Source organism: Neopelma chrysocephalum, unplaced genomic scaffold, assembly GCF_003984885.1.
Source record: "Neopelma chrysocephalum unplaced genomic scaffold, ASM398488v2 Primary Assembly neopelma1_98, whole genome shotgun sequence".
Taxonomy (NCBI): Eukaryota; Metazoa; Chordata; class Aves; order Passeriformes; family Pipridae; genus Neopelma; species Neopelma chrysocephalum.
In genome coordinates this window covers 5,565,150-5,577,478 of record NW_020897761.1, presented here as the reverse complement: position 1 = coordinate 5,577,478, position 12,329 = coordinate 5,565,150, and positions in this window count along the sequence as shown.

Genomic DNA, 12,329 nt, shown 5'->3' with positions numbered 1-12,329 from the left:
TTGTAGGACCTGATACCATTATTTAAATCAACTGTTTTAAAAAGCAGTGCACAGAGGGTTTCTCACAGAGGAAAACCAGTTAGCTGTATTCCTGTTTTGATGGAAAAACCACATTTTCCACTGTTTTAAATCAACAGAGTAGATAATTCTTACAAAATTACTAGAGTTGCATAAGGCCTTAGCTCCATACGTATCACGCCCAACATGTAAGTATTTTGAGGGTGCTTGGTGTGGAAACATGCTTGCAATTCCAACCTAAATTCATGGCAACCTTTCATCTCAGTTAAGGGATCAGGAGTTTGGTTTTTGAGTACTTGCATTATTTGTAATACAAATACTGTAAGAAAGACATAAGAATTGAAATGTGTAAAATTATGAACAAAATCAAAAGTTCATAAAAATCACCTGGTCTTACAGAAGTAAAAGAATTTGGAAGTTTATGTCAAAGAATCAGAATTTCGCCAGCTGTTGCATTCAGATCCGAGATGAGGATTTTTAGCTTCATGGCTTTCATTTCAGTGCTACCCCTCCATCTTAGTCCTCATTGCTCTAAATTTATATGTTGGCTGAATAACAGAGAGGATTGTATGAGGTTCTATTAGTTAACCAAATATTTTAGGATATTTGAAAAGTCAGCTCTTGAAAACAACATATTTTTACTTCTGAACTATCAGCTATGAAATAACCAGCTTAGGAGAAAGGTATTCTGAATTTCAAGCAGTGCATGATCTTTGAGCGTGCAGGTTTATGCAAATGCTACATATCTAATGTAACTGTGGAAGGTCTCATGCATTTCTTTTATGAATCCTCCAGAGCTCTTCAGTTCAATTATGTTGTTCAGCAATCTGTCTCAAATATGAATTATGTGTGGTATTAAAAAAGGAAGTAATTCACATGTTTTGCTTAACTTTGCTCTACTGAGATAGCTTTCTTTGGAATAAATAACAGCAGAAATGCTTCACACTAAACTTTGTAGATTTACATTTTGGAATTAAGACTTGCCCTGGTGTCAGATACCTTAAATGAGTATATTGTGTCAAATGTTTGAACTAAAAGGCATTTGTTTGGAGAGAATAGCATTTAAATTCACTTTGCAATCTACTGTATGCCATGTAATATGCCAGGAGCAAACTGTTCTAGCAGGTGTCCCTGTCTGTGGAAGGGGGGGTTGGAATGAGATGGTCTCAAAGATTCCTTCCAAACAAAACCTGTTCTATGATTCTTTGATAATACAGGTGTTTTTTCTCTGTAATTCCAAAGATATTGGTTCATATCAATTGAAAATACAACTGCTGTTTAACTGAGAGCAAAAGCTATTGTTTTCAAGCATGTGTTAAATGGCGACAGACACTGTAAAATACCAGATAGCCTAAAACACCTGACAGCTGTGAATATTACAAAATTCTCTGGAGAGTCACCTAAGGCCAGCTAGTATAATGTTGCTGGTAAAATGCACCTACTATCTAATGAGTATAAATGTTTAGGTAATGTATAGTTTAAAATAAAATATAGCACACATAGGTAGATGTATAAATAGGAGTTGCACATAGCAACATGCTGCTTATGTTTGAAAATCCTATTATTTTTCTTAACTCAGAGAACTTTAATTTTGTCAACTAAATTTGTTTCACAAGTAACAATTCTGTCTTTTACCATGTCAGCTATATGGTTCACCATATGGTGAATGTTACCTATAACCTGGCAATACCCAACAACTGCCTTGATTTACCCCTGGCAGGTCCAAAACCTGCAGATGTTCATGTCTGCATAGCCCTCTGTGCAGATTACAAAGCTTATAGCTTTTGCAGGATCAACAACTCAGTAACTTTGCTTTCATCATTTAATAATAACATTTTGGTTAACATTTTTACTGTAGACATGTTCTTCCCCGAAGCTGCTCTGAATTATCAACAACCACAATGTCAGTTTATTTTGTTGTGGTGTGTTTCAAAAGGTAGCACTATTCAATGCAAATCAAGCTATTTGCCTTAACATCTGATGTTTCTGTTTCTTGAAGAGATAGCTGCCAGCATTTCTTTAATAAAAGATCAGCAATTTTGGAAGAAATTTTCCTACTTAAGCAATCTCTGGTTGAATCATTCCAGAGACCAACTCACCCCTGAAAACAGGGAATTTTCCATTGATCTGTACACTGCTATGAGACCTTTGTTTTACTGACAATAAGTGAAAACAGTACACAATATGCTCCGGCTGTACCCTAAAGGGACAAAGCTGCTCCGTCCTTCTTTGAGAAGAGGATCTTATGAGAAGCTGTTACCAGTCCTTCAGCTTTTGAGAGCTCCTTGATGTGTCTGCGAAGTTAGAGATGGTATGACTGGGGTGGAGAAAGAAAATTAAAGCCCTGTGTAGAAATTTGGGACTCTGATTTTATGAATTTCTAATTAACCTGAAAGACTGTTAGATTTTAGAGATCCGTGGTCTGAACTATTTAATGCAGTTTCTCGGCATTAGACAGATTGTGTGGGGATTCTGTCTTTGTCAGACACCTTTATTCATATTTCTAGAAGGAAAACATACCTATTCGGCCATTCTTTGCCAAATCATCTTTACATAAGTGGATGAGCTTGTTCGTACTTCTATTTTCTCTTCAATTGTCATTCTTTGGCAGTGCAGACAAAGCCCTGAAGGAGCTATCCATTAGCAACACAGAGACGTTGTTTGGGACTAGGCCAGAGCTCTAAATATTTAGTTTCTGACACTGTCTACATTTATTGTCTTAACAAAATATTATTTCCTTGTCTCTGCTCCCATAACTCCGGGTGAATTACAGAGAGAATTTGATGCACTCTGCATCCCATTATCATCATTAAAACTACCTGTTCTCAATGGACTGAGAGGCTGAAAACAGTGACAAACACCCTTACTAATACAAACATTTATTGGCACACTTCACCAATTTAACTGCAGGCATATTTTGATCAATGTAGAACAACAAAAATGTTGTAGACTAGATGCATTCAAGGAAGTTAACATACACATAACACCAATCATTGCTTTAAAATGGCTTGTTTTCAACCTTTGATGATTAGAGTACCCTGCATACGAGGCTATGATCCTATGTCCTTCACGTGGTATTCCTAACAGCAAACTTTGGTACATTTTAATCACATAGGATATACACAAGTATCATGGCTACCTGTTAAGATCTAAGCCTTTAATCTACTTTCTAAAATATAATGTGATTCATCAGAACTAGATCTGCTGAAATAGTAACAGAAGTCTCCAGTATTTTCCAAGCATTTTATTTTCCTTTTACTGAAATGAGGTCCAGTATACAATGATCTAATGTGAATACAGAGTGACTAAAGCCAATCTAGCAAAAACATAGCTCAGTTTGGAAGAGGCAAACAAAACAGAAGAGCTAAATAGCAATACTCTTCTGTTCCTGGTAAAAGAGCTCAGCTTTAAAGGTTCTTACAATTAGGGAAAATTTACTACTTCACAGGTCTTATATCCTGGGAACACTCAGATGAAAATGTGATAAAGTTTTCTTATTTTTCACCTGCTGTGGATCTGACTCTCTGCATGTGTCATGTACACATTTAATTAGGAGTATATTATTAGTATTACTACAATGCATCAAAATGAATCAATAAACGGAATGAAACACAAACACTTCACAGTCTGTTCACTTCTGCACGGAGAGAGTAGGAGAAAAGCCATAATGGGGATGATTTCTGTTGGAGCCCAATTCAAAATGAGTAGAAATCACAGTAAATTTGAACGGAACTATCCATCAAGTTTATTCTTTTTTCCAACCATTTTGCAATATTTAATGTTTAACTGACATGGTGCTGTGCTGTCATTCACCAGTCCTGAGTCTGCAAACAATGCTTCTGGTAAACATAATGCATCATTAAGGGCCTGGCAGCTGTTTGGCCTCCCAATATGTCTTTTCTTCTATTATCTCTTCATACAGACTGTGCACATTCACTACTGCAGAGTAATATTAACCTCTTCAACTGAAGAAGAGTGCTCATAAAAGCAGGATTTTAAAAAACAAAACCAAAACCAACGGAAAACAAAAGTGTTTCAGTGTGAAGCCATACTAAAAAAAGTAAAAAAACCGCCACATTTGCCTCCAGGTAATTGCTCTCCTTGAAGAACTGTACATATTCCTCCCAAAATGATATTTAATTAAAAGTAGCTGTATCTTTTAGACAAATAAGAAGTGCATAACTACTACTGTCTGGGAAGCTAATTTTCTGTTAGTTAAAAAAAGCTGAAGACATTACTTTTTCTATGCATGAAGCATCCTAAGCTAAGCCTCATCAATTCTGTATTTTCCTTGCTGTTTTATATGAAAATAGGCAAGATGCTGCAAAGCAGCATATTTAAAACCAAAGACTACAACAATGGTCCAAGAGCTCATCTGGTAAAAATCACTTTCATCCTCCCTTCTTAGAACAAAAATATTTAATAAAGTCACCCGCAGCTTCAGAGAATCTCTAGCCTACTACTACACCACAGCCAGGTTGTCATAGAAACGAGAAGAGGTTCAGGATCATTTGGCATTTTAGGAAGACAATTTAAAGCTATTTTAGATAGAGAAAAAAAAAGTGAACTCTAAGCTACTTTTCCGATTTTCCAATTAAAGGAATCAATACCTGAAACCCAAACAGCTATTTCTCCTTTGTCTCTAAAAGTACAGTAATAACTAAAGATGAGCAGACGTTGTTATCAACTGATGCCACTCTTGACCATGCTTTAAATTCAGCTTATAATATACATAACACAGTAACAGAATGCCTGGTTACATACAAAATTGATTAGAGGTGTTCTGTCAATCTGCAATACAATTTGGTGTTAAGCAGCATGAAAACCCCAAAATAGTTAGTAGAGGACACATAAGATATTTTAGCTGTAAGAATAAAATGCTGTACACACATTCTTGTGTGAGGGCTTTATACATTACCTTGACTTTATTATGAAAGACTTGGTAAACTCTAAAAAGATGTAGCTATTAAATTATTCTATAGCTAGATTAGATTTTGTAAAATCAGAAGATTATGTGCAAAATATTTCATTAACTCAGGGTAAAAAAAAAAAAGGAAATTAAAATAAAAAATGTTCAAGTTACTGAAATATCTGCTATTAAAAATAGAAGAACTGTTGTTGATATGATATAACATTAATGGTTTAACACGGAGTAGGGGGCTACTATTTCTTTACTGATTCTAAATCACAGTACAACTGCAAAACAATACTATCTAACCCCTTGTGAGAAAATAAAAGGTGTGCACATGCACATAAGCTTTCAGGCACTTGTGTGGTGAAGAACAGAAACAAAATGAAATAAGAAATGTTTATATCACCTCATATACCTAAGTGCATCTCAGCAAAGTATTAAAAAAGATACTTCTATTGTAAATGAGACCATACCCATGCAAGTAAATATCTGCATGTAAGTACATGTAAGAGACAAAAGGGAGTATGAGCCACACCCTGACCAGTATATTCTTCATAGGCAACCAGAGTCTCAAGATCTATAAACTGATAATAGAATAACAATATCTACATCTGTTGGGTGTCTCTGATTTCGTACAAATAAACTGGATTACGGTGAAGAATTATTTATGAAGATAAAAAGACTGATATAGATTTTTAACCTCAGAGAGAGGTTAAATCCAATAGATATTTTAAATTTGATCTTTGAACCAAAAAATTTAGTTGCAATAAACAGAATCTTTCTCTTCCTGATATGATTTAAATTACCTACATTATGAAAAGTCTTAATACTCTAGCGAAGCACTGAGATTTTTTCATAATCCATCTCAGTGGATGTTCACAAGAGCAGAAAGAACGAAATACCACAGAAAGAGATAATCAAAGACCCAGAAGAAGGATTTGATTTCTTTTGTAGGGAAAAAAAGCTCTTTATTATTGCCCAAGCAGCTGCCGAATCACTGGACAACCTAAAATAATAGCAAAATAGTAGAAGTGTAAATCTGAAAAAACACCAACAAATATTCAAAGCTAGAAAGTTGATTAAAGGATAAGGAAATGGTTTTATATTGGTTTAAATGTTAAAAATTTCAAAAGCAGGCAGATTAATAGTGCTTAAAAAGGCACTTTTTCTTCTTCCTTTTCATAGCATCCCCACAGTCACACTGGATCAGAATGATGCTGTGCAATGTTTACAGCATTACTTTACAGTGCACTTTTTCCTAAATGACAATGTGTTGTTTACAATGCTAATGTGTTGTTTACAAAATGAAAAATACCTCTATTACATTCTGCCAACTATTCTTAGTATGTGCAGTGTAAGGACAGAAATTGTCCACAGAGCATTTCTAGACTCTCAGCAAATCATTTAACCTCTTTTCCTTGTATTAAGGGCTTTGTCTGCAATATCATCTCTTCTTGATTTTGAAATTAACTTGTTTAGAAAACAATGTCATCTGTGTGGAAGAATCAGCTTATTCCCAAATTTTCTTATAGTTGTTGTCTCTACTCAAATTGGAAAAGGCAAGGTAACACCAGGACTGCAGCTAGCATGTTTATTTTTATTATAAACTCCTGAAATTGCTACTGCTTTATCCCTTTCATATCTTTCTCTTCACTGCTGTAAATATATCCTTGTAATTTTCTAGTTAGAAGTACACCATGTTATTTATTTTATTGAATAAATTGAATCTCTGAAAGCCTCGGGATATGCAGAAGATCAAACAACAGATATAAGGGTAGGGGAGATGACTGAGGAACTCTGTACATTCGAGTACCCAAATCAGTTTTCTCTATCAACTTCTTTTGCAGTTTTTCACACATGTGACAATAATTCTTTATTTCTTCAGTTTTTACCTTTCTTCATTTTGTTACATTTGTCAGACGTAAACCTGTACTGGAGTTTTTCAATCACTTCAAGTTACACTGGTCCCACTTGCACTGTTCTACCCTTGCAGATGGAATCTACATGGGATTTTTCTTTGTATCTTTAATTTTTGCATCTTTACTATGATCTCAATCACTAATGTATTGCCGTATAATAATAACATCACTCTGCAGGTGCAAAATGAAATAATATATGCAACACAAGGATCAGATGAAATCAAAAGTTTTGATTCCTCTTTGTTTCAAATTTTTTCAGAACATTTATTTTCTCCTATAAAACTTGCTTCTACATTCTAAGGACTCACTAGTGCACTCTCAATCCCTGGATGTGTGGTTCAAAACCAGAATGAATCTTTTGGATTTCTAGAACTGGGTTCACTGTAGCAGATATTGAAAATGGTAACACTGGATCTTCCCTGCAACTCTGTGCTCCGAGAGCTATGTTGAACTGAGGTGGAAACTGTAGAGATTGGTTGGTGGTGGTTGTGCTGTACAATGATGTGTCCAGATCAGTCTCACCTCACAGTCCCAAGTAAAAAAATTTTTCCTCATTTCACATCCTTTTTTCTTTTATTTTCCCTTTCTTTTTTTTTCTTTCCCCCACTTGGCTTTCTTTAGCACTGACCCTTGCAGCTAATGTGCACTGATGGGCTTTATAGAAGCCAACTGTCTACCACAATCAAGACTCTGTCTTTACTCATGTTATCAAATGAGTCATCTTTTTATACAAATAATGAAAAGACTACTCCAAAGATTACATTTGGAACAAATGTTTTTGAGCTCTACACTAACCTGCTTTCTCAGTTCTTATTTCAAAGGTCAACTCCAAATAATCTGTTTGCAATGACTCCTCTGCCTTTCATTTTTCCATTACACTGGTTTCACTCCTTATGGAAATACAAGAATACGGATTTCACTATTCTGAGTTTATATGTCAAATGACATTCCTATCACATTCATAGAGAAAACGTGGAATGCACTCAAGAGCCACTTCTGTTGTTGCTAATTTGACCATATATTAAAGGTCTTCAAGAGTATCAAAAAAACATCAGTCTGGTTAAACAAGTCTTTTCTACTACAGTTTTCATTTCTTGGTTTTGACTGACACACATGCAGCTGGAGCCTGCCTGTTAAGTTGTGGAGATATTTACTCTGCAAGTATGAAATGATAATAAATGCTGAGATGGGAGTGGAAATCCAATGATTTTAACTTAAGTATTCAGGATGTGTGAAGCATTTCCACATCTAAGTGAACTTCAAAAGCTACACAAACCTCTATAGATGACAATCTAAGCAAGGGCCTTTATGATTAGCACAACAGAATACTATATAATATATTTAAGGGAGGGAGGATAATTTTCAAATTTTCAAGTGGACTGTGCCTGGTGGGAAAGGTAGAGAAATATAAGGGGAGGAAAAAAACCCCAAAACACAAAGAAAAATACCCCAAAAGAAACAGGAATAAAAGAATAGGGCAGAAAGACAGATTCTTCATAAATTTCACACTTTGCATAGTATATAGACCTAAAGCTCTGAAATTCCAGCTGTCCTATAGGACAGGTTATTAAAGTATCAGCAGTTGTTTTCCTTTTTATTCTACCTCATTATATCTCACCAAAGAGTTAGAGCTGCAAACAAGCATGAAGTAAAATCTTTGTACTCCCTATTACCATATTGCTTGCCAGTTCTTCAAAGCACCAAAGGCAACCAGGAGTTTCATTGTTACCCTAATAAATATGTTCACCTCCCTCTGATTTCAAGGGACTCATTGAAATGAATCATGCATCTAAGAGAATGTTTTTTGTTTCAAGAACAGCTAATGATACCAAGATGTTTTCCCCCTAAATGCCTATTGTCAGATTTTAAAAAGCTATATATATAAAATAAAGATTATTTTAATTTCTCAGGGTGCTGAAATACAAAGTTCTTTTTTTTTTTTCATTATTTGTGTTTGTACTATACACTTCACTTACATTTTATTTTGTCTCTATTATGCTTGAAGATCTTTCATTATAGATGATTTTCATTGAAAATTGGGGAGTGGTATATGAGAGGGATAAAGCATAACTTTTTAGGAGAACATGAGCAAGTAAAAGAAAAGTATTTAGGATATCACTCTGATTTAAACTTTTTATAGATAGCTACACTTGGTAACTGCAAATAAGATGAGAGTTAACAACAGAGCACTGCTTGGTATTTTTGTCATCTATTCTGTCACTGATTCCAGTTTTTATTTTCTATTTTTTTAAAACATACGTGCAATTTCTATAATGGCCGTATTTTATCAAGTGTTTCAGAGTTTCATAGATAACACCAGGTACTGAATTTTGCAATTTTACAAAGGCAAGAAATGTGGCACTGCTTATTTACTGTAGAAGCTGTTAATATGGAATCATTGTATGGCCTGGATTTCTTCTCAAAATACAACCCCCCTATGTAGTTCATTTTTTGACAGTTCAGACTGCTGTTACATTTTGTTGATACTCAGTACAGCAAACACTTGATGAAGAATGCCAGTTTCCATTACAGACATGACAGAATATTTAAAGTGATTTTGCTTTTGGTGGTAATCAAACCACTAACATGAAGGTTGGTGATTAAAATAAGCAATAAAACTGAATGTTGAAAGACCAAAGTGCTAATGAACTTTGGTGTAATATATGCTACTGAAATTCAGCTTCCTTTGCCAGAATAAAAATGCAGTTCTAAGTGTAATTGTGTAAGGCTTAAGAAAAGCTACTAATATACCATTATTCTATCCATATTACAGTTCAGTATTTCATACACCATACTTTAAGTAAAAACTGAAGAACTCAGAAAGAGATGCTTCCTAATCAGGCCAGAAACTAATCTAGAATCACATCACTCTCCAATAAAGGGCCCAAGCAAAACAATATAAGAATATAACATACTGAAAAAATGAAGAAGCAAATCATGAAACTTTTACAAATACTTTAAGTACGTCACCCAGGAATGAATGAGAGTAGAACGCCACCACATGCAGAAACACTTGGCCAGATGTACTAAAGATCTGGTTGGAAAGGCTAAGAAATTCTTGCCAACACCAGAAGGATTTGAAAAATTATACTTTAAAAAAGTATTGCTGTTGGATCAGACTGTATGTACGGTAATGACACCTTTCAAAGTGGCTGTTGTATCATACACTGGCACCAAACACTGAAAATCTGATATACATTTGACTCAAGAAGGAGTAGAGTACTCCAGAAAAATCCTACAAGATGCTGACAATAAAACATGCTATAATTGAAACATTTTTAAAAACTCTTAAGAACACTGAAAATTTTAAAATCTTGCTGTAAGTGATTTTCCTTTTCTAAAGAGCTCTTCACTCCAGCTTACAATATTTGATTACCCTTTTAATTACACCATGGCCTGCTCCATGTCACACATGCACAGGATTATTTCTTACCTTACATTTTCCAACTAGGAGTCATGATCATTCTCACAGTATGTTCATGTCTGTTCTTTACAAGGTGGCTCTTAATCTACTTATACTGCTGGCCGTTTTTCTCAACTTTCTCTTGTCCTTGCCTCCCATCTCTGGGCTCTTCTGAAGAGTTTGCGGAGTGATGGAAGCTTTGCAATATCTAAACTGCCCTATTCTTTTTTATTGTCAACTCCCTCACAGATTTTCTACCTCCAGAGGAGCTCAGTAAGCAAAGTCTCAGTCACTGCTTTTCAAAGAAATCTCTCTTCCTGGAAGAGATTTCTAAATGGTCTCAGACAACCTGCTTTCCAAGTAAACAGGATCAGATCTGGATCTGGGCCCCTAAACTGTGTGATTTTACTCAAATCTATAATGCAAAGCCTAGGGACCCCAGGTGGCCTAGTGGTTAGCATGCAGGACTCTCACCGCTGCGACCCAGGTTCGATTCCTGGTCCCCCGGGCAGATGGAGCCCGTTAGCCCTGTGAGGCCATCCATCTATGAGAAGGTCACTCTAAACAAACCTACGTCCTGAGGACCTCACTGCCATTGTCCAAGCTTGCTTGGCCCCGGCAGATGAACCTTAGGATTAAAGGGTGGGCTCAGTTCAGCACATGCTGTGTCTCACCTAAAAAATCCATTGCGCAGGCTGGAAAGGTAAAAGACCTTTCCCAAAATCTTCGTTCGCGAAGACTGGCCATTATATATATATATATTATATATATATTATTATATATATATAATGCAAAGCCATATAGAGAGGAATATAGAAAGAAAGTATTCCATCAGATTCTGGGAAGGAGAGAGATGCCCTTATGTAATACGTATACTAGTGCATAAATGCAGAGTTGGTATTACGACAACCAAATATGTCCAAAACTCAGAACTGGACCTGCTAATTTTCCTTTCAGTCTGACTGAGGTATTGTTTTCAGCTGCTTTTCCACCTTTATGGTCAGAACTGGAATGGATCTCTGCTTCTCTGCTGAGAGTGACATTTGTTATTAGCTGCTGTGTCCTACATAAAGCAGTTTATAGAAGCAAACACATCTGATGATTTGTCTATGCATCTACTGCAAATTCAGATGATAAAGGAGTTCTTTGGCTCAAACAATTTCTAGTATACATGCCAATGCTTTAATCCTAATTATTAACTATAATCTTCTATGAGAAAATAGTGACTATTCGTCCATCAATATGTCTAGACATGAAGATATTTCGATGTCTAACTCTAATTGTGATGGATAACAGGGCTAAGAAACTTAATGAGTTTGAAATCTCAGTCTAGGCATGTAACAAATCAGTCTGCAGCAAACTTCAAGTTAGCTTTTGCAACACCTCTTGGAAGAAGAGGGGAAAGAAGGAAAAACTATGCTCAATACAAGGTTTGATTTCTTAAGAGTTCTGAATGCTTTCATTTTCAGGATGTTTAAGAGGAAAACAGCACAGGAGGCTGTGAAGAATGTTATATCCAACACTGGAATACAGGAGGAATTTGGCTTGACTGACTGTTATTAGAACTTGTTATTTGGGCAGCATATTGGGGTTAGTGATCCTATTTACGAAAGGTGTCACGGGACCACGGTTGATGCAGACCTCTTGAATTGATATAGACTAGCTGATCCAAAAGAAAGCATAAACAGAGGCTCAGAGCTCCCTGAAATCATGCTGAGACAGTAGATAAATACCTCAGGGGGCAATCATTTGCAATTCCTATGAATGATCATTCAAATATTGATGCATCTTTATCACAGTTAGTCAGGGTTTATTTCCCATCCTCATGCCATGATGTGGTGTCGCTCAAGATACTCTGGCTGGCTCCACACTATCCAAGCAGCACAAATGCACAGGTATACATGCCAGAAATAGTAGGTATAACCAGACACAGGTATTCTGCCTGTGCTAAATAGCCTTTCTAAGAAGTTAAATATGCTTTATTAGGTATGACTTGATTCCCTGCAAGGATAAAGTCAATGAAAATGCAGTCTCTTGGTTCTTCTTGGTCTATTTTTTGCCTTAAACTTTCAACAGT